Below are 23682 nucleotides of genomic sequence, written 5' to 3'. Positions count from 1 at the left end.
TATAAAATGTATTCCCATCAATGAGAGTTTCCTCTTGCTGCTTACCCAGATTCCTAGGATCAATACATAAACAATTGAAGAGATTCTTTTCATTATATTCTTTGCCATGTTGGTACAACTTGCTTGTTAGGTGCTGAATTTGAGCGTGTACCTCATTTGCCTTCCAAATAACCTCCCCTTGTGTTGCTGATTTAATATCCTGGCTACTCCAGCTAGTTTCCAACTGAGAAGATTAGCCTCCTACTTGTGTGGTGTAGGCTGTCCTGTTCATACAGTCCCTTTTTTCGCTGATGTGCTGTTTCACAGATCAAAATTTGCTGCTTTGCAGTCATGGATGACAGGCAGAAAACGCTGGAAATAAACTTTCTCCTCTTAATTGTTTTCAGTGCGGCTGAAGCCTTCAGTAATTTCATCTGAGGTCTGATGTGTAGGCATTATATTGCATTTATATTTTCCCTCCCATTGACTTCAGATGCAGTTGTGAGTGCACAGTGCTTCTGCAGATTAGACCTGACAGATTGATCCTGCACTGTCAGAAAATGTGTAACATACTATGAATCTCTCTGAAAACTTTCAGTTAATTCATGCTAAAGTGCCTTGATAGATGCACAACTACTGAGCAGCATTCAGCTCCATTGACTATGAAGCGTATTTGCTCTCTTACTGTGGTCCCATTGCAATGGGTGCAGCAAAAGAAAGAGGAATAAACAGGTAGCAGGCTCTCTCGTGGATGATTCATGCCCAGGTACAGGTCCACCCTGTGCAACAATTAGAATGAAGTCTGGGTAAAAAAAAGTGATCATGCAGTTAAAAGCAGCATCACAATGTATGTGTACTGGTAACCTTACTTCTGGCATTTCCTAATATCTCTGTACTTGATTTCATGACCTTTTTAATGTCTTCTGCAAGAGGGGCTTCACTCACCCAGCTTTAGCTGTCTCTTGTTGGGGATCCATTTGTAGTAAGTACAAAGAGGTGAACGGATCGCCACAAGATAGTTCTTCTGCCCTACATCTAAATGCAGGTGATAGTTGAAATGCTCTTTGGAAGTGCCTAGTTCACTTAAACTTTAGGTGGCTGAAGGTAGAGGAGACAAATTGCATCATTTCTTTGCACGTAGTAAGAGTGGGGCAGCCTCTTCTCCTCAATGACAAGTAATAGGACTAGAGGAAATGGTTACAAGCTGTGCCAGGGGAAGTTTGGGCTGGATAATAGGAAATAATTCTTCACTGAAAGGGTTATCATACACTGGAATGGTCTGCCCAGGGCAGTGGTAAAGTCACTATCCCTGGCAGTGTTCAAGCAGCTATGGAAAAAGTTCTTCACTGAGAGAGTCAGTGGGAGGTGGTGGAGTTCCTGGAGGGGTTCAAGAAGGGATTGGATGTGGCACTTGGTGCCATGGTCTAGTCATGAGGTCTGTGGTGACAGGTTGGACTTGATGATCTTTGAGATCTCTTCCAACCTTGGTGATACTGTGACCTGGCTCTTAGAGACATGGTTTAGTCTTGACCTTTCAGTGCTGGGTTGAGGGTTGGCATGGGTGATCTTGGAGGTCTCTTCCAACCAGATACATTCTGTGATTCTGTATTTCTGTGTATAATTATACATGCAGGTCTACGTGGAAAGGTGCATTCACAGATCGGTTTAGATGTGTGTCACCATATACACCCATCTAGACACAGTGTTAACATGTAGCTGTACATAACACTGTGTTTCTCTTCTACTTCCAGCACATCAAAATAAATCTTAATCAAGCCTCAGATATGTTAAAATTGCATTTCTGAATTAAGCAACTGAATTTGGACCTTGGATGTCAGGAAGAAATTCTTCAGAGAAAGAGTGATTGGCCATTGGAATGGGCTGCCCAGGGAGGTGGTGGAGTCACCATCACTGGAAGTGTTTAAAAAGAGACTGGATGAGGCACTTAGTGCCATGGTTTAGTTGATTAGATGGTGTTGGGTGATAGGTTGGACTTGATGATCTCGGAGGTCTTTTCCAACCTGGTGTAATTCTGTATTCTGACCTGATCTTAATTTGCTTTGTTAGTCACTGACGCGATTTAGTAGCCCAGTCTCCCAGATCATCTCGGTATAAATGTATTATAGGTACAGCAATGATACAGAGATGATTCTGGTTGATAAAGTGTGGCTCTTTCCACTTCAAATAAACCAAGAACTTCAAGACTTGGTGTGCTTAATGGGCTTCTGTCAAAAACTTCAAAATGCATTCAACAGCAAGTGGTTGTCTGACTTTTGTCCCTCGTTGTTTATAATGAAACAGGATAACTATGTTTTCCCTGGAAATCCAGGGGTATGTTTATTTTTTCCCTTAATCAGTTGCCAATGGTATCTACTTTTGAAAGATAAGTTTAGGGAGACCAGGCTAACCTTGAGGCAGGTTCCCTGGCGTTGTTCTGCCCTTTCTTGCATGTAAAAAATATTAAGTGTAAATCCATTGCATACCTCTTAACGAAAAGATCTTCATGAAATTAAATTCCTAAAATCTGTGTTGGGAGTAGGAGATTTTTCTAGTCAATATTCTCGATTTAACTTTTGTTCCTGAGTAGTGTTACTTATTTTCTTCCTGTGGAATAATAAGTGGAAAATGTGAATGTTGCATTCATGCTGTAGGAAATACTATGGATGGTTAGGTTTAATTACTGGGGTATTTTACAGACTTTTAGAAAGTCATATATATATATATATATATATTATAACAGTAATACTTTGGTTCAGTGCAGTAATAATGAAATTTCAAGATATTATTATTACCAATTTGACTTTAAAATTGACAATCAATGTTTATTTCCTGTGGCTTTTTACTGAGCTGTGAGGCCTATTGCAGATACCACTAGCTACTTTCAGGGTTTGTGGCAACAAGTCTTTCAACCTACATGCTAAATTATGGTGACACTGATATTTGTAACTGCTAGGATATTTGTAACTGCCTGGGGAGGTGGTGGAGTCGCCATCACTGGAGGTTTTTAGGAGAAGACTTGACGGGGTGCTTGGTGCCGTGGGTTAGTTGCTTGGGCGGTGTTGGATTGGTTGATGGGTTGGACGTGATGATCTTGAAGGTCTCTTCCAACCTGGTTTATTCTATGTATTCTATGTAGGAAGCAATCATTCCTGACCATAGTTCTCCAAAATATAAGGAATCTTTTAAAAAATTTAAAAGTTCCTTAACAAACATTATATTCCTTTAAATATTCTTTAAAATCACCCATTATATTCCTTAAAAAACATTATATTTGTAAAACAAAGGTTTTAAGGTTTTCACTGTGAGGGTGGTGAGACAACAGAACAGGATGCCCAGGGAATTGGTAGAAGCCCCATCCCTGGATGCTCTGAGGATGCTCTGAGCAACCTGAGCTAGTGTGAGGTGTCCCTGCCCATGGCAAGGGGGGGTGGAACTAGCTGATCCTTGAGGTCCCTTCCAACCCTAACAATTCTGATTCTCAGATGAGCAAAAGGGTTAGCTAGTCACTGAGTCAAAGGGATGGTTTCCTAGAGTTGAAAAACTGTAGGATTGCTGATTATGGACTCTGAGTTAGCAGTTTACTCTCAGAAAGAGGAATTTTGTTTCGTATAGAAGGGCTTATTTTCAGAGAAACTGGCAATTCAAATGCAGTCTCATTGATGTTCAAAGTAAGACTGTTGGTGGAAGGTTGCATTTGACCAAGATGCCGGGTAAAGTCCTCAGAATTTTTCAGAATACCACAGTGCAGGAGATTATAAAAAGAAATGTAAGTTTTACAGTATGTTGTAAATTTGTGTCACAATGCAAAGCCTCAGCAGATGGTCTGAGCATTACATAGTGCTTCTTTGACTGTAGAAAGATTTCCTTGAAAACTGACAAAAATAATTAACCTTGGTAGGAAACTTAGCCATTGGAATGTGCTGCCCAGGGAGGTGGTGGAGTCACCATCCCTGGAGTTGTTAAAGAGGGGATTGGACGTGGCACTTGGTGCCATGGTTTAGTCATGAGGTGTGTGGTGACAGGTTGGACTTGATGATCTTTGAGGTCTCTTCCAACCTTGGTGATTCTGTGATTATGTGAAATCAGAACTTCAGTAATTCTTGCCTGCAGTGGCAACTTCTTAGTGACTAGATGAGAAAGAAACCTGTCATCCCTACTGAACTTACTGTGGCAACTTGTAGTGTTGAGCCCTGTGTAAGTCCAGGAAACTGTAAATAGTCCTATGCCACAGTTTTTGACAGTTGTGGTTCATCTTTAATTATTTACATTGCATGAGTTATCACTAAGTCTCTGCTAGAAGACTTTATTTGGTATTTTGAAAAAGCATGGCCTACTGAGAGCATCTCCATTCAGCTGCTGTTAATACATCTCTAAGAAGTGGTGTGAATTAGTACTTTCTCCCTCTCAAGAGCTGCAGCATAGATGAATTTCCATCTTTGAAAAATGGTGGAACTTCAATACCAATCATGAGGCTGCCTACCAACTGACTACAACTGAATAACAGTGTCCTTTGGGGTTGAACTTGCATATGCATTAATCTTCGTAAAATCATAGAATCAAGAAGGTTGGAAAAGACCTCAAAGATCATCAAGTCCAACCTGTCACCCAACACCTTATGACTACTAAACCATGGCACAAAGTGCCACATCCAATCCCTCTTGAACACGTCCAGGGACAGTGACTCCACCACCTCCCTGCACAGCACGTTCCAGTGGTGAACAACTCTCCCTGTGAAGAACTTTCTCCTCACCTCGAGCTTAAACTTCCCCTGGTGCAGCTTGAGACTGTGTCCTCTTGTTCTGGTGCTGGTTGCCTGGGAGAAGAGCCTAACTCCCACTTGTCTACAACCTCCCTTCAGTTAGTTGTAGAGACCAATGAGGTCTCCCCTGAGCCTCCTCTTCTCCAGGCTAAACAACCCCAGCTCCCTTAGCCTCTCCTTGTAGGGCTTGTTTTCAAGGCCTCTCTCCAGCCTCGTTGCCTTTCTCTGGACACGCTCAAGAGTCTCAATGTCCTTCTTAACCTGAGGGGCCCAGAACTGGACAAAGTACTCAAGGTGTAGTTTAACCAGTGCTGAGTACAGGGGCAGAATGACCTCCCTGCTCCTGCTGGCCACACTGTTCCTGATGCAGGCCAGGATGCCATTGGCCTTCTTGGCCACCTGGGCACACTGCTGGCTCATGCTCAGCCAGCTGTCAACTAGTACCCCCAGGTCTCTGTCTGTTTGGCAGCTCTCCAGCCACTCTGACCCCAGCCTGTAACGCTGCATGGGGTTGCTGTAACGAAAGTGCAGCACCCGGCGCTTGGACTTTTTGTGAGTATGGTCTTTTGGAGTATTTGATTTTAGTGTACGAGTTGTTCATTTTATTAACTCTGATACTTAAATGTAGAGAATATAGTTTGTAGAAAACTATTAAAATTTGTGAGCTGCAAGGATTCTGGGGAAAGGGTGAAGGGATTTTGGTATAAATGAAGCAGTGGCCATTTATAGGCGATCGTATACCAGTTAAAAGTTGGTCATTAATATGAAATATGGCAAATAGGTGATTTGAGGAAACAAATACTGATTTCTTAATATTTAACTTCAACTTGTATTCTCAAAAAGTTTTTTTCCTGCTGCCTTGACCTCTAGCCATAATAGCATTGGGTATTAAGATAGCAGTCCATTTCACCTGAGGCTGTTGATCATTTAGTCATCCGAAACAGCTTCTTCTAAACACTGTCTCTAGGATGTAGTTCCTCCCTCTAAGGGGAGTGGTCTGTTGTTAGATTATGTAAATCAAAAAAACCCTTGCTCATTACCACTGTGTTGCCAGTTCCTGACTTAACCTGCAGAACCAGGAATTGCACAGTGCTTTCCCTGCATACAGCAAACATGAGGAGCCACTGTTCTGGTGCTTGCTTTGCTTTCTTGGAGGGGGGGATCGAATGCAGGTAGATTCAAATCAGCAGGGGATTTGTTTGTCAAATTTTGCAAATCAGGCTGCAGCAAGTGGAATTTTGCAAGCACTGTTCAGCAGTCTAAGATATCAAACCCGCTTCAGTTTGCAGCGCTAACATTCATACCAAGTCTTAATTTTGATTGATTACTTACCAACAGAAGTTTATACTGAAATCTTTCCTTTGTCCTCTTTATCCCTCACTCACCTTTTCATTCTTTCCATGTCAATTATTAACACTGTGACGTTACTTGTTGCTGCAGTAACTTTGTTTCAATGCCGCTGTTGCCAGGTGAATTTTCTTGAGTGTTTGGTTGTCCCATTTACAAAGATTTTATGAGATATCAGAAAAGTTTTGTTTCAGGCAGCAATCTTCAACTTTACATTCTGGCCTGTGCTGTCCCTAGATGTTTTATTTTGGAGGGGAGAAGGAGGAAAATCAAAGAGAAATGCACTGTGCATTGGTTCCAGGTTATGTACAGTAGATTTTGTTAGTAAGGTAGACACCAAAGCATTGAAATATATTGGATTAAATTGACCGGGACAGATTTGCTGTGGCCCTGGTGTAGGAGAGGTTCACAAGGGGCTCAGCAGACAGAATGTGTCTGATTCATGTGTTAATTCAGATCTTCTTAAGTCTGCTTCTTGTCTGAGAAGCATTGCAGTAATTAGATGGTGAGTCCAGTGAAGCTGCGTGTTACCAAACTGTGACTGTTGCAAGACACAGGACCAAAGTCCAGTTGCTTTCAACTCTCTGACAGCATGCCAGAGGCCAAGGCAGTACACACCCTTGGGTGCTTTTCTGCTTTTAGAGTAGGGGCTGGTGGTTAATTCTGCAGACATACCCTTTCATTGTGACTAATTCACAGGCTTGAACTGGTCATCCCGCCTGCAGGACTTAGGCAGAGGAGACCCTTGCTGTGTGCACGCAGTTCCTAGAGTATGTCTCCGCCAAGGTGAAACAATGTTCACCATCATTTTCTTCTTCAGGGCTTCAAGTTCCTGCTTGCTTTGTGGTAGTTTCTCTCATGAAAACCCATGCAGAACACCAGTTCCAAAGGATTTCCTGACTTCTGTCCTGAGTTTAGTTAATATTTGTCCATATTGGATACAAACCTTTCTTCAGATCTCTTCCAAAGACAGAGGAGCCCTGTACTCTCCATTGCTCAAATTAGTTCCTCATTGGCACAAATCTAAATGTGAGCTTTCTGTTGGTAGACCAAAGCAGAGTGAGGCCAAAAGTAAACCACTTTCCCCCTCTCCTCAACTTCCCCCCCTCACTCATTCATGGGTGACAAACAAAAGGCAAAGAGCCAAGTTTTGCTTTCCAGGGGAAAACCCAGTGTAACAGCCTGGAAATACTGCAGGGATAGAGAAAAGCAGATGGAGAAATGAGGAAAGAATGAAAAGCCATTCCTTAAAATAATTTCTTCTTTCCTTTCCCTATCACATTTTTAGCATTCTTCCACAAGTAGAAAACTGACAATAAGGCTCAAGTTCTCTGTTTCTTTTATAGCGTGCTGTGGATTCCTGTTAAGAGATTTGAGGCTGTGTGTACACGGATCCATGTCAATTTCCTTGCTATAATGGCATGTTCTTTTTCTTTTGAAACTGAAGTGGGAAGAGAGAGGTATATTGTTTTGCTTTACTTCAATTATAAATAAATAAATAAATAATGTATCCTGCAGTATGTCTTTCTTAAAGCATGGCTGCCATGGGAGTATAATATATTTTTACCCATCCCTGGGTCTGACATTTTTTGGCTTTACACGTCCCTTAAAATTTTGGTAGCTCTGATTAATTGCCCCAGTGCCTACTGATGAGCCCAGAACCAATTGTCAAGCTTCCCTACTTAAAGCTCAGAGGACAAGCTGCTTATGATGACCCAACAGAGACATAAGGGAGGTCGATGAAAGGGAGAGTATTCACCAGCCTTAATCCTTGTTTTCAGTAAGGCAGTGTCTTTAAGTGCAGACTAATTAGTGAATAGACGTGGTTGTAAATTCTTGTAGACATGTCTTTTGTTGGCTTGAGATGAACTGAGCAGCTAATAGAAATGATTTTAAATCTCTTCTTTGCTCTTCTTTTAATGCACTTTAATAGGGTATGAAGATGAGAAACTATAAATCAAAGCAGGAGCAAAAGTAAATACAAACCATCTGACTACCTGTGTTGAGATATTCTGTTCAGATATTAGCAGTTATGCTTGTATCTGCCACTTGTGGAAGTTTGGCCCCATACTTCTTGAGAGAACTTATAATTTTACGACCTTTGGTGTACACCAATGCTAGAAAAGCATGCTTTTTTTTCTTTTCCTGTTACAATAATGTATTATGCAGGCATTGCATTGCATTTAAATAGTATGTTAAAGATATCAATCACAGAGTGATCAATCAAGGTAAACATAGCTTTCCTACCCCAGTGCTAGGGAAACCAAATTCCAAGACGTGAATTCCCTTAAGAACTGATGGAATGCCTGAGACCAAAGACTAACTTCCCAGGGGCATGAACCCCCTCTTTAATCATTGGTTTATCATATCTTATTACATATTGTATAATAAATTTTCCAAAAAGTAGGAATAACCATCTGCACATTCCAGAAAGACATGTAAGGTAAAATTGAATCAAAAGAAAGACATATGGGGAGACTGAGTTAACGATGAATGACATCGAGTTATAGTCACCTGAAAGATCCTTAATGATCAGCAATTAATTTTAAATATAGGGAGGAGGTTGGGGGTGGAGGGGGAAGTTGTGAAGGATTTTTTTTTTACTAGTTGTATTTTCCCTTCTATTTGCATATTGCTTGACCTTAACACAGTGCAGATAGGAGGCAAACACAGCAACTTACTGTTCTACCAATTTTCTAAAATTAACCATAAATTCCAGTGATATTGAATAACAGTACCTTGGTTATTGAAGCTCATAACCTTTTTGCTGCCTTTATCACCTGTATTATCAATAGGAGATAATTACTGCAAAGCAGCTGGCTGTTGGTTTTAGAGAGCATCAATTGTTCTCCTTTCCCAGCTGTTGGCTAATAAGGACAGTCAACACATCTGTTTCAACAGCTGGTAATTAACAAAAGCCTAATTGCTGCAACTCTTTTAACAACAAATCTATGAAAGAGTAGGGATGTGGAGGAATATTATTTACTCTGTGCTCTGCACTTTCTGTGACCAGTTTCTTTCTTCTTTTTCCACTTTGAACACCACTGCCTTTGTCTGACACATTGAATGGCAGGAGAACACAATATGGTAATCCAGAGCTTAAGTTTTTCAGATCTTTGTTGGTGTTTCTTATTGCAACATTTCTTTGCTAAGTTGCAAGATAAAATGGATCAAAAGCATTTTGTGGAGTTTCATACAGCAGCTACAATCCACAGCCATTATGCCTATGCCATAGGGCTCCCAATCCAGCAGCCTCCAAAATAAAGTAATGGCATCCCCCCATTGCTGTGTGAGTTTAATAGCCATGCACCCCTTCCTTAAAAAGGTGTCTTTATTTTGAATTTGATTGCTGCTGCTCAGATCCTCTGCAAAAATTGTTGCACAAATGGTGTTTCCTTTGTTTCCTCTGATGAAACTTGCGTACATTTGTCAGTTAAGAAGTAAATGCCAGGTGGCACCTTGCGCTGCACAAATATCTCACCGCTTTACCATTACAGGATTGAAAAGGGTTCTGCACAATGATTCTCTAAATATCTGCATTTATAGTATCAGTCAGCAAACAGAAAGCCAAAGATATTTCTTTCAACTAGACTGACCCTATGTGTTATCCCTGTGTACAGCACACATATAATCGGAATATCACTGAACAGAGAGAATAAATGTGTTACAAGTACAGGGAAATGTTAATCCCATTGAAATCTGCAGTGAACTTCTCATGGCTTCAGTGGGTCAGGATTTTCCCTGCAAACCCAACTTTTCTTAAAAGCTAGAGATATATTTGCCATTCATTATATTAACTAGGAAGAGAAAGTGTACAAGTAGTGATGGAACTATTCCTTGAAGTATTATGTAAGTCGGGCATGTATTGCAGGTTGTGTGAATGACTTGAGTCAATAAAAAGGTCTAAGAAATAGCATTATCAGTGATATTTTGAAGTGGTTAACTGATGTTGAGAAAATTTGGATTCTTTGCTAAAAGTTAGTCTAGATCACTTGATTAAACTTGTCTCACTAACTTTTCAGTTGGCAGATATTTCTGTACACTCAGTACTTAATTGTCTACTGGGGACGTTGAAAGGTATATGAGAAATTCTACCCAGGCGCTTGCCATCGAAAGAGCACAGATTGCATAATTAAAATTACTCTGGCAAGACAAGTTTAGTTCAACAGGTGTTCAGGTGAAGAAATGCATAATAGGTGCAGTGAAAAAGTATAGGATATGCTTTGGACAAATGAAAACAAAAGCATTGGCTAAGATTCTAACTGTAAGATGTAGAGAAGCTTTTCCAGTCTGGTTTCATCAGGACGTGATTATTGTACACCACAGTTTGGGGTGATTGAAATGGTTCCTTTGGGGCAAAGGGAAGGGAAAGAAAAAGGAAGGGAAGAAAAAGCACCTTCTCTGTGAGGTTATACTGTGGAGAATTGCTTGAGCATTTGAGAGTTGACAAAAAATTTTATCTTTTCAGTGGATTATTTTGTTTCATTTTGCAAGCTATGATTTTAATAAGTTCCTGTGGGTAACGTATCACTCGTCTCATTCCCTTCACTTCCTCTTCCTTCCTCTGAAGATTACAAGAAATATCAGATATGCAGTAAGTGCCTTTTTTATTCCAGTTGAATTCTGAGTGAGTTGGAACAGAAATATAGACATGTCCTGCAACTATGCACAAAAACTTAGGCAGGAAATTATAGGAATGCTCCTGCCCAAGGCAAAGATCTAATACAATCTAACCTAATAGATGTGCAGCTGGGAGGAAATTTAGCAAATTTGTTCTTATCAGAAAGAACCTGAAGTCTTTAGTATCAGAACATGAGTTACCTGAGTAAAGGTAATTTACCTATATCAACAGATCTCATGCAACAGTGTAGTGTCCATAACGATACATGGAGGCATCCCTCTCCTGCTGATTCAATAGCGAGGTGCTGTCTATTGAATCTTCTGCTGTGTTTTTTCCATCAGACAAAGGGTTCCTAAAAAGTTGTAAATGTAGGTTCTCCCAGACACCTCTATTCTCTTTTTCTTACTTCAACTTTAAATCACACAGAATCAGCCAGGTTGGAAAACACCTCTAACATCTCATGAAAACTAAATCATGGCTCCAAGTGCCACATCCAATCTTTTTTTTAACACCTGCACGGATGGTGACTCCACCACCTCCCTGGGCAGCCCATTCCAATGGCAAGTTACTCTTCCTGTGAAGAACTTTCTCCTCACCTGGAGCCTAAACTTCCCCTGGTGCAGCTTGAGACTGTGTCCTCTTGTTCTGCCACTGGTTGCCTGGGAGAAGAGACCAATCCATAGCCTGAGTTCCATTTGGGTGGAAAACAAAAGCAAGATTCAGGGAATTCTGGTCAAAATCAGCACCAGCTATTCAAACTCAGTATGACTGATCATTTTTGCACAGTTATAATTAAACAGATTGAAAGTGAACTGCTTAAGTGACCTGTTGAGGCATCTCTCATCACAGGAGATGTGATGGTAGCTTGTTCATAATGTCTCTGAAATTCATGCTCACCTTAGCCGTACAAGTGGCTGAAGGTAGTGAAGCCTGCAGCCATCCTCAGGAATATGCACACAGTTTTGCCTTTTATTTGAAAGGGCTAGGCACAACATTAATATAATCCATCTGGAGCAAGAGCCCAAGTTGTCTTGCTATGTTGTCTGATGAGAACTTCAGATATCAAAGTAGTAACAGTCTTGCCATATTCAGAGTTGGTTTGATGATGTCTTCATAATTAAGGTCTGGACAGTGTGGGGTATATACTCATGGATTATCCTTAGTTTTCATGATAACAGATACATTTATTCAGTGATGATTTCTTCTTTCCTTAAGTGTTAACAGTTGTTACTGAACTCAGCACTTTGATTCTGAGTTTCTGTGTGTAGGAAAATACCAGATAAATATTACACCTGCTAGTACAAATTTGTATACCTGCCAGTAATTAATTTTCCATAAGGTGACAACCACAAGGTGAAGTACTAAATATTCACTCAAGCTCTACCCTGCCTTTCCTTCCAAATCCTGGAAGAGTTACGGACCTAAGCAGTCCCACTGAAGTAATTGGGAGAATTCAGTGTTAGATTCCTCTACAGACTCACGGCTTTTATGAAAGATTTGTAGTGTAATTCTGATAGTGGGATTAGACACTGCTGCCTTCTGCAGAAGAACTGTCTGTCAAGAGGGAACAGTCATTCTGTCTCTTTGCATGAAAGGTTGTAATTTGAAGTATATTATCACTTAGCATCAGCTATAAGCTTTGGAGCGTAAATTAACTCCTTTTTGGCTCAAGTTACTGCCTTGCGTGCTTTTTTTTTCCCTGCAACTTTTATGAAGCATGAATGATCTCAATGTACATACTTTCTCACAGAAGAGACTTGTGAAATGTGCAGAGTATCCGAGTTGTGTTAAAAGTCTCAGTGTGACTGCTGAAAGCAAGTGTAAGAAACTGCAGTAAGTGAATGTATTATAACACAGAAACCGAAGGATAACCAAGTCTAAACAGCAATGGAGAGGCATGATCAATGACTGGTTGAAGGTTAAACCAAGGACTTTACCGTAAGGGGGAGCCTGCAATAGAGGTTGAGTAGTGAAATAAGGTTAGAAAGATTTATCCAAGCAAGAATTATTCCTGCATCCTTGGTACAGAACTGTGGGTGATACCTGCTGAACAACCAAGAGAGCTTCACCAGCCTACTGACAGTGAGAGAAGCCAACTGTAAGCCACAGTCATATGGAAGTCAGATTCATCAATCTCAGTCAAGATTATGAAGTCCTTATTAGCTGACAAGACCACTTGGCTGTACCTGCTGTTAAAATTGCAATAAGATCAGTGCATGGGCTTGCACAGTGACATGCAGTCCTCTATGCTTGTTAGAAAGCTCCCTGGCACAGTTTTAACCCACTCCTCCAGACACTGCCTTTGAAAGATGCTACGTACCAGGGCCCATTCCCTTCTGACAAGCTGATGTTAGGAGCCCTTCTTTTTGTAATTGGACAGAAGAGAGCTTTTGACATAGTAACACAAGGCAGGTCATGCCAGTAGATCTTGAGGCCAGAGCATGGTTTCTGGGCAGTTCCTTTTAGCAATAGCGATGCAATAGAGATGCAGCTGCTGTGGTCCATTTGGGGTCTGTTAGCAGAGCCTGAACATGTACCAGAGAGAGTGCCCTGAAAGCACACACGGTTTCTGGCAGCAGCACAGATAAATCACGACTGGCTGTAACAAGAACTTTCTTCTGTTCTTCTGCCAATTCAGTTCCGCGACAAACTGGATAGGACACTTTTGGGGCTGAGGGCAATGCTGTTCTTATTGAATAGGGTCTTTGTTACCACAAAGCTTCTGAGACAACATTACAACACTGCCTTTTGGATCCTGTACTGACAACGTGCTGTTTGTGGCAGATACTGACTTGATATCATAAATGGCCAAAGTAATTTGTGTGGACAGTGGGTTTATCGTGGGTGCTGACATTTAAAGCTTTCCCAGAGCAATCTACCAGTAGGTCTCAGACACCACGTGGAAGGCTTCTTCAGCTCACTCCAGCCTACGTGATCGTTTCCTTCTTGATTTCCCCTAAGGAGACTGCCAGTAATGTTTGTTATAAAATGTAATAGTCTTCATGGTGCATGTGAAGCAAGGCAGGTCTCTCAGAGTTGAAGGAAACACACCTGTTATTAAAGTGTATCAGAGAGGTTATTTCTTCTTTGTTTTAGGCTTATATTTGATAACCTGATCTACCTTAGAAGGGATGTGTCTGTTTTCTAGTCCAGTTACCTTTGCAGCAATGAAGGGTGACATAAGGAGACATTGTCAGATAAACAATATGCCCAAACCAGCACGCTTTATTTTCCCTTCAAGTAAGACAAGTATCTCTGTGTTGCTGATGTCTTCCCAGTATTTACTTGAAATTGCATTTTCCCAGTTGATTTTTTTTTAGATCAGAAACAAAATGTGTGATGTCACCAAGGACAAACTTGAATTACAGAACAGGAAAAACTGTAGGTTTCCCACAAGCCCACAGCTGTTAGCAGTCTAATCTGACAAGTAAAGGAGCTGACTTGCTTTTATTATGTTCATATGAATTCTAAAGCCATAGATACTATGCAAAAATAACTGCTGTAAATGGCTTTTTGCTTCTCTGTTAAAGTCTTCTTGATTCTTTAATTTTCTTTTCACAGTGTGCATCATGATTTAGTACTGAGATGAGTATCTACCTCTCGGTACGTGGAGACCTAACTACCTGCTATTTTAAAGCATCTCCAGTTTGTGTTCTTAGTAAAATCCCTTCTGCTAAAAGCTCAGCATCTCTGCACATGACATTATTTATGTAAAAACCCCAATTCAGCTATGAATGTCTATTTTGGAGCTGTCATCCTTGAAAGTTTTCAGGAGTCTTTTTGTTGTCACTGAGATTATATCTTACCTGAAATAAGCTTTGTAGTACCCTTCAGTAGTTATCCATGTGCACATAGTAGGTATGTATGATGGTATCTCTGGAGCTTTTTAGCGATGTACTCAAACAAATGGAAACCATAAATTAAAATCTTGACCCTGGGAAATCAATTACAGTTTTGGGTCAACCTCACAGGGGCAGGATTCCAAATTAATCTTCCTCACTCCGTGAATCATTCTTTATATTAAAATGGTTCCATGTATTAATCTCAGACACACATCAGATGCCTTGGATTATCCTTTGAATAGCTAATTGAAATATACCATATTCCAAGCATAGCTGCTTGGAAGAAGTATAGGATACTTCAAAATAACAATCCAGAGGATGAAGAAACTTTACTTTCATTTTTTTTGACAGAGTAGTAAAAAACTATTCAGTGGTTTGTTTTCTTCTTGTTGTAGAATCACGGAATCATAGAACAGTCCAGGCCAGAAGGGACCTCCACAGACCACCCAGTCTGACCTCCCCGCAGTCAGCAGGGACATCCTCAACTAGATCAGGTTGCCCAGGGCCTCATCAAGCCTCACCTTAAATATCTCCAGGGAAGGGGCCTCAACCACCTCGCTGGGCAACCTGTTCCAGTGTTCCACCACCCTCTTAGTGAAGAACTTCTTCCTGATAGCCAATCTAAATCTGCTCTTCTCTACTTTGAAGCCATTGCCCCTTGTCCTGTCACCACAGGCCCTTGTAAACAGTCTCTCCCCATCCTTCCTGTAAGCCCCCTTCAGGTACTGGAAGGCTGCTATCAGGGCTCAACAACCCCAGCTCCCTCAGCCTGTCCTTGTAGCAGAGATGTTCCAACCTCCTGATAATTCTCAAGGCCCTCCTCTGGACGAGCTTCCTCCGGTCCATGTCTTTCCTATATTGAGGGCTCCAGACCTGGACACAATACTCCGGTTGAGGTCTCCCCAGAGCAAAGTGGTAGAATCATCTCTCTGGATCTGCTGATCTTCATTGTATAATCTTTATAATATTTGTTGTAGCTTATTGCTGTCATCCCAGTCACAACAGGACCTCTCAGGAATGAATGGCCATACAAGCAACACTCATATGAGTGGTATGTATGGTATTTTTACTGGGCAATTTGTTGTGATGAAGACAAAAGGCTGAACCTCATAGTGACATCTTTTATAAGTCTTCTGAAAAGCTCCCTAAAATTATTCAATTAGGGATAGCAAAAACACTGAGTTCAGGAAGGCGGCATTAGGTGGACTTGCAGTGCAACACATCCTGAAAATGGCCATTCCCTTTCCAGAATAAAAGGAAGATTCCAGGTTCAGCATTTTTAGTTCCAATTAGATAAAATATACATATGTGAAAACCCTGATTTCAGCTCCCTGATCCAAGCTGGGCACCCTCAAATGTTCTGGTGTGCGGGCTGTGGAGTTAGTCTCCTTTCCCACAATGCATCTTCTGCCTGGATCTCCTTTTCACATGCTTAGCAGTTTAATAAACAAATTTTCGTACTAGTCACAGAGAGAGGACATAGAGCAATGGAAGTCACCAGAAATGGGGAAGCATTCTCGCTGGTAAGAGCTACCATGTCCAGAGTCAGTGCAAGAGGCCTCTGCAGCCAAAACAACAACAACAAAAAAAAATACGTAATCATATGGCTGGCAAGGAGTTTTCTCTTCTGTCAGAAATTCTGCCTGACATTCCTCAGATATATTTCCATCTAAACCAAGGCATCTCAACAGGGCATTACTGTTGCAGTCAAACAATGCTTTTTATTAAAAAAAAAAAAAAAAAGTTTCATTAACTGATATTTATTCTGACCAACAATAGTATTAGATTGTATAGTAAAATCTTATTATGGTTAATTGTTTGATCCTGATGCAAACTCATAAAGGTCATGTTTGCTGTTGAGATCCCTTTCCTTTGTGCCCAGAGGGAATGTCAACTCCGGGTGTGGTTGTGGCAGCCTATTGGGGGAAGCTGTAGTTTAAAGGCCGTTAGAGTTCCCACCACTGCCAGTGATACACTGAAATTCACACACACAAACAACCCTTAGCTAGCTTGTTTTTCTAGCTCCACTGATCCTCTGCAGCAGCACGTTTCCATCGAGGTTCAACAACAAAGTTACTTAATTTACTCCTAGTTAAGATGTACTGAGATAGAGGAAATGATGTATCAAGAAACAACATTTTATGAATTCCTCCTTCAGTTACTATTCCAAACTTGTATAGCTCTGGTTTGTCTCCCAGAAATTCAGTGAATGTTTGAAACTCCATTTTAGACTTCAAACATTCAATGTGAAGCTCTAATTTTATACTTTAAATCTGGATTTATGGTTGTTAATTCGGTGAATGTTTGAAACTCCATTTTAGACTTCAAACACTCAACGTGAAGCTCTAATTTTATACTTTAAATCTGGATTTATGGTTGTTAATTTGGTGAATGTTTGAAACTCCGTTTTAGACTTCAAACACTCAACGTGAAGCTTTAGTTTTACATTTTCAGTTTGGATTTACTCTTTCTTTGGTGAATATTTGAAGCTACAATCAAGGCTTCAAAAAGTCAATGTAAAGTTTTAATTTTGCACTTGAAATTTGGATTTATTACTGTTATGGATTTCGTGATGTGGCAGTGATTTACAACATTCACTCTGGTACAGCTCTGATTTGGATTCATTATTGTTAGGTATTTGATGATGCATCAACGATTTGTAACATCTCCTCTGGTACAGTTCTAATTTTCACTTTTCCTTTTCAAAATCATCAGGAGCAGCTGATGCTTAAATGCAAGTTGAAACATTTCATCTAATTTTCTAGGTCAACATGTCCTCTATTTGTATTGTAATGAAACAGTTTGACACGTTAGCACTGTGATTTAAAAAACAAGGAGATCACTTAGAGTGTTATTAGAGTGCGAGGCATTTTCAGTCCCCTCCTGCTAGCTGGAGTCTTTTTCTTGACCCTGAAAACCTCTGATCCTCTAATTAATAAGACAAGTGCTTATATTCTTTTCCAGATCAAAGCGTCACCTGCTTCTGTTGTTGGTGGAACAGTTTGATATGTTGACACTTTGATATAGAAAATAAGATGAGCTGTTGTAATCTGCACTAAGTAGCAGCTGCTAATGTAAAAATAACACAATGGTTAGAAATTGGATGTCATAATGTGTCAGAACATGACCTGCTCTATCATGTGGGACGTACTCCTCTCACTGGCATGATGTGTAAAATATAAAAGCATTTAAAAATTATGTCAGATTAAAATATTTCTACAATGGTTTTAAAACATTTTTCCAGATTTTTTTTTCTTGCTTATTTATTTTAATTAAGAATGAAAGAAACCTTTGTTCCCCTTCACAGTCCCTTGCTTCCCTGAGAAGATACCTGACCTCTTACTATCCAGCTAGCCTGCTAATATCAGCTGAAGCACACTTCAGCCCCACAAGAAATGGGAGCAATTCTCAGCTGTCCATTTGTGGCTAGCTTCCATTTCAAACTCCAGGTAACATAAGACCAAAGGAGGCAAAAGACATCCTATTGCTGCATTATAAAGCAATTACCTTAGAGACTCTGCAAACTTCTCATTCAGCCTTCTTCTAACCCATAAGAATATCCTGTACCAGTAGAAAGAAAGCTGTTGGTAGCAACTGAGTTAACTTGCATGTTGACAATTATCTCAGTCAAGCTGGGAGAGAAGTGCTTTGGGTGGAAAAGGTGTCAGTTCTAATTTGGTTCATTATAGTCTCACAAAGAATAAAGAGTAAGTCTTGTACAATAAGCGTATTTATTAAGCAAGAAAGTCATGTCTTAGAAAACAGGAGATAACAGAAACAAATTGAAATTGACAGAGGTTAAGCTAAATAGGCCCTTGGAAAGGAAATTAAAGCAAACAATAGTGTAACAACCGAAATGAAAACAAGGAAAGAGGAAATGTGCCACTACTCTGAGAATGGCATGGAGATCAAGGATAATCCGGATTAGGTCTGAAAGTGTGAGATTTATTTATTTATTTATTTTTCTCTTGGCTTTGGGCAATGATGATGTAAACTGTGAGGTGAGGGGTTAAGAAAAGTGAATGTATGGAAACAGACTACGTCATAGCAGTTCAGTATGTTGTGCTCAGGCTGGGATAATGGATGGTTTCCATCCCCTGTTCTGAAAGAGCTGCTACCTGAAATTGCAGGACTGATAGTAAGCTCTTTAATAAATCCTATGAGGCTGTAGAGTGTAATAGGACAGGGAGTTAGCAGAGGCAGCATCTGTATTTAGAAGGATAATCATAGACCAGTCCTCACTGTGAGACTTTGGGGGGAATTTGGAAGCAAAACGTTTTTATAGCTTGGATCCATCAACAGTGAATTGCAGTGCAACCCAAGTTAGACCATGCAAGAATTCTTCTTTGGTATGATAACTGGTTATTTGGACAAGGAGACTTGTTAAGGAGAAGCTGACACATAAGCTTATGTGTGGTGCCATAGGGAAAATTATTAATTACAGTGGAGAATTTGTATGCTGTTGTTTTACAAGCAGGCACAAGCTTAATGTGGGCAATGCTGCTTGCTGTTAACTGAGTTCACCTAGCACCTCTTGTTTGGAAGGATGGGCACACCAAGCTCACGTCTGTCTGCAAAATGTCATGTACCCATGAAGGAGATGAAGGATAAGTCAGAAGCATTAAGGAACTAGTTAGCAGGAGGGCAACAGCAAACAGCTTTGAAAGGAGACATGTTAAGATCCAAGGATTTCACTAGTGGAGTTTCTCTCCAATTTCTCACCATTTGGTGCTGAACCAGTTTTCTTTAATGCTGTCAGTGAGATCTGCTCTAGGTGATTCTGCTCTGGCAGGGGAATTGGACTAGATGATCTCTCGAGGTCCCTTCCAACCCCTGACATTATGTAATTCTGTAACATTTGGCATGAAGAGCAGCAGCGTACCAGCAAAATTGCTTGACGATGCAGATCTGGGAGATGTTATTAATACAAAGTGGAGATATTCTTGATACAAAATAAGTTTGAGATGTCTTGCAGGAAGATTGGAATGGCCTCAAGCACCAGAAAAATAAAAGCAGTGGGATGGAATTCAATGGTACAAGGCATACAGTATCATCATTTCAGGATGAATAAGAATTTCCACTGTTAGATGGATAATGTAGTGTGAAGGAAAGCAGACAGATACCACAGCGTGACTGTGAGCAAAAGGGATGCAAGAATGCATCAGGTAAGGTGTTTCCACTGGAGTTAGGATGTACTGCTAGCAGAGCACTGATGAGGGATGAATTTGAACTGATCAGGAGAATGGAGAGCCTGCTTACTGACAGATGACAGGAAAGGGGTTTCGTTCAGCCTATGTAAGAAAGCAAAAAGATATGCTCTCTATAAACATATATGGGTGAAAATAGATTCTCTATAAATTCATGAGGAAAAACAATCAGTAAAAAGATAAAACTGTGAAGTTTTATTACTCAAGTTCATTGAATGGTTTTTTTCCTCCTGTTGGATGCTAGAAGATGTAAAAGCCATCTCTCACCCACAGGGAACCAACCTGACATCATAGGATGCTGAGTGTTCTAACCTCTTTCAATTCAGATTCATGTTGAGGGTTCTCACGTTTGCCCTAGAGGAATAAGGAGAACATAAAAACTAGTTTTACCCCCTGGTTTCCTGTTCTTAAGTCTTGTATTTTTCAAGCCCTTGGGTTAAGAAAACACATAGCATTGTTAATTTAGAGATGTTTAAAGAAAAGCAACAGCAAAAGGATCAGTAACGAGATTTTCCCTAGGTTTTTCCAATTTTTGTTTGATAGGTAGCAATTAGCTGTTAGCTTTAATTGGGAAAACTAAATTTTCGACAAGTAATTGAAAAAATGCCAAATGGGAGAAGTGTAGAATCAAGATTTTTCTTTTGCAGGCAAGCAAGACGAGGGACAGAGAAAGAGGAAAGATCTGGCCACGTTAAAACAAAAATTAAAGCGTAGGGACTTGTGGGTAAAATAAAATTGTAAGCAAGAGACCATATCTCAGTGATCAGGATACACTTCAAGTTTAAACTTGAACTTCAGGAACTTCACTGAGGGAGCCCCCTTTGCCAATGCGGAAACCACAAAATCACAGAATTGTCCGAGTTGGATGGGACCTCAAATGGTCATCCTGTTCCAACCCCCCTGCCATGGTCAGGGACACCTCACAGTAGATCAGGTTGCCCAAAGCCCCAAAGGTCATCCTGTTCCAACCCCCCTGCCATGGTCAGGGACACCTCACAGTAGATCAGGTTGCCCAAAGCCCCATACAGCCTAGTGAGACCAACCTCACCTCTAAACTGACCATTTTCAGGGAAAACCTCCACCAGAGGAACCTTAGCTGCATTCTTTTTCTTCCCGTTGCTCTTCCTTTACCTCCCAAAAAAAAGTGAAATCAAGTCTGATCCATTTCTGTGAAGAGTTCTGATTTCCACAGCTTGACTTTTTCCAATGAAATAATATTTTGCTTAAAAGTTTCCAAGCAGCTATTGTTATTGCTAGAGGTGAGCTCATGTAGGATCTTTGCCATGTGCACCATGGATGGATTTCAATATACATTATAGGCGTCTTCCAAATGTTTTATAGTAGTGCAGGCACTATTATTTTAGTTCACAATTTAACTTTGTGATGGGCATTGTTAGGGTTCCTTCTCCTAGTGAAGGAAGACATGTCTCTTTGGGGAGGATATTTGAGTCTTTCATATGTGTTTACCACTCCTTGGGCCATGAATGATGAGTCATTTTGTCGCATGGCTCCATGCTGTGCACAAAAACTCTGGTGCTTGAATTCTTGTTGATTTCAAGGAGCTCCCTGGTATCAACTCCACCACATGCTACTGAGGAGATAAGCAAATGTCTTCTTTTCTTTCCATCAGTTTTTGTAGCTGTTTTTGTTGGTGGTTTGGGGTTTGTTTTTTTAATCCAAAACACCTGATTTTTGCTGTTAGTTTTGGTGATGCAAGCCCAGAAACAAACCCAGGAAAATCAGTTCAGTTTCTCTGCTGAAAAACTGACATAAATAAGAGTCCTCAGTCTCTGCTGCCTTCTGACTTTTGTCCTGAAAAGCAAATGAAACATTAGGTGTATTTTTATGATAGTTCTCCAAAGAGACTAGCCGTTAATCTCTCCATGAGTAGGTGTGTCGGCTGCAAACATTTCCTTCCAGTCTACCATTTCAATCACACTTCACAGTACACTGAAAATTGGCAAGGATGTTAATTATTGGCCTCTAGAACAAACCACCTACTTTGATTCAAGTGTGTTTTCCCATTTTTAAGAATGCTGTTTCACCTACAGAACAGTGTAATTACAGAAAATAGCTTGGTTTGGCTAACATCCTTGTGTTCTGTGAGTTCTGCTTGCAAGGCAGCAAGCAACACTGGGCCAGAGGCTCACCTGCAGAGGATTTTAACCTCTTGCTAACAGGAGTTAGGGCTTGCCAGCAGCCAGTACATTGTTTTCAGTGTCAGAAACTCTAAACTGATGTCACTCAGAGGTTAAACATTAACACTTTCTGCTTTTAAAGCTGAAGGAACCCTCCATAGAGCAAGAAGGTTTGTTTTTATTCTGCAGGGAATTTCCTGTTAACATTTTATGAACGTCTCTTACAGGAGCAATTACAGCAGCAGGTTCTGTACCCAGGCAATGCACAACCCTGAGTGCAACATGACATACTGAAAAGCACAGTGCAGGAACTGGTTGTGTAGCTACATTTGTGCGCTGCAGTGTTTAATAAAATTCACCAGGAGTCAGCCAGGTATCCAGGACGTGATTAATCAACCAGCAGAATAAATTGCCCATAGATGACTGGGAGTTGACAGTAAACAGTAAAACACCTGCCTTGAAGACTTGCAGTCTTAACAGACAAACAGGAAACAGAAGCAAGTGGGAGTCCTGTTTCAGGAGAAAGATTTTTGAGGCATACAGACAGAGTTGTTCAGGGCTGTACAGTGAGTTTGACGGAGCTGGCGGCTGAACTCTTTGCATTTTCCCTCATGTGTTTGTAGCTCATGTAACAGGTCTTTAATTTACCAAGAAACTTTTCCACTTTGCTGTCCTGAAAAGTTGGCAGAATTTGCAGTCAGCATTTCTCACACATGTGCCTCTTCGTTTGGGGCTCCACGGTTTGTACAATTAACAACTTACACCGTGAATTAAAAACATTGGAAAGCAGCCCAATGCTCGGGCTCGTGTGTCAAAGAATTGCCATGCAGACCCAGCCTTATTTGTTGTTACAACAATTAATCATCTGCTGATTTTAGGGTAATTTATATGGTACCTTGGCCCTCAAGGGAGTCTTGCAGTGCTCTGGAAACTGGACATTTAAAATTAATGGTGATTAAGCTGTAGAGCCATATTAAATATACATAACTGCTTTCTTCTCCTTCCTCTTCTTTAACCGTAAGGCCAGGTTGGGGCTGGCTACCTTCCTGACTTACAAGCTACATGCTGCAATCTCCATAATGACTGAGTCACAAGCCCTTCACAGAGCAGTGTGAATAAACAACAGGAGGGGGAACATCCGGAAGGGTTCACAGGTGGGAGATTGCTCAGGGATTCCTGCGCTCCACTATAGCCAGATCCTGGGTGAGAATGCACCCAGATCACAGAGTGAGCCAGTGGTGCTGGTCTCAGCAGCCCCTGTGGCTCATCACCTGCTGCCACTCAGAATGCAGATTATCCAGTGTCTGCTGCCAGTGACATCAACCGGTAGATCCCACCACAGGAGCCATGCTTTACAGCCAGAGGTCCATGTGCAGATAAGAGTCACACATCAATAGTTTGTGGCTGAGTGCCTTGCTTCCCTCTCTGTAAGCTGGTCAACAGTTTTGCACTCTAGAAACATTCTAGCAATATGAAATGCACTTGATGATAAACATTTGGCTGAACTGAAGACAACTAACCTTAGCCATTCAAAAAGTTTGCCATATCAGTGAGGGAAGCCATTCAAAACATCATTCTGCTGGAGGTGGGGGGAGGAAATAGAAACAACTGCAATGCTAGAACAAGAAAGGGTTTTGCATAAGAATTACATGGGCAATGTTACAAAAGTGTGTCACTTCATATATGTCATTGTAATAAAGCTTGGCTGAAATGAACATGGGAAGGTTTGCAACATTTGCCAAGCCATGTGGGTATTCTGAATAAATGATTCTATGGTTGTGTGTATCAT

General features: G+C 40.7%; 1 protein-coding gene across 2 annotated transcripts in view; it reads left to right on the top strand.

Annotated features, from left to right (window-relative positions):
• The window catches only part of MIPOL1 (mirror-image polydactyly 1), a 199213-nt gene that overhangs the window by 116423 nt on the left and 59108 nt on the right, over nt 1–23682 (top strand). The window lies entirely within an intron of this gene.

This window comes from Dryobates pubescens, chromosome 5 (genome assembly GCF_014839835.1).
Source record: "Dryobates pubescens isolate bDryPub1 chromosome 5, bDryPub1.pri, whole genome shotgun sequence".
Lineage (NCBI taxonomy): Eukaryota > Metazoa > Chordata > Aves > Piciformes > Picidae > Dryobates > Dryobates pubescens.
Note: the sequence above shows the minus strand (reverse complement) of the source record. Positions and strands in the feature narration are given on the sequence as shown.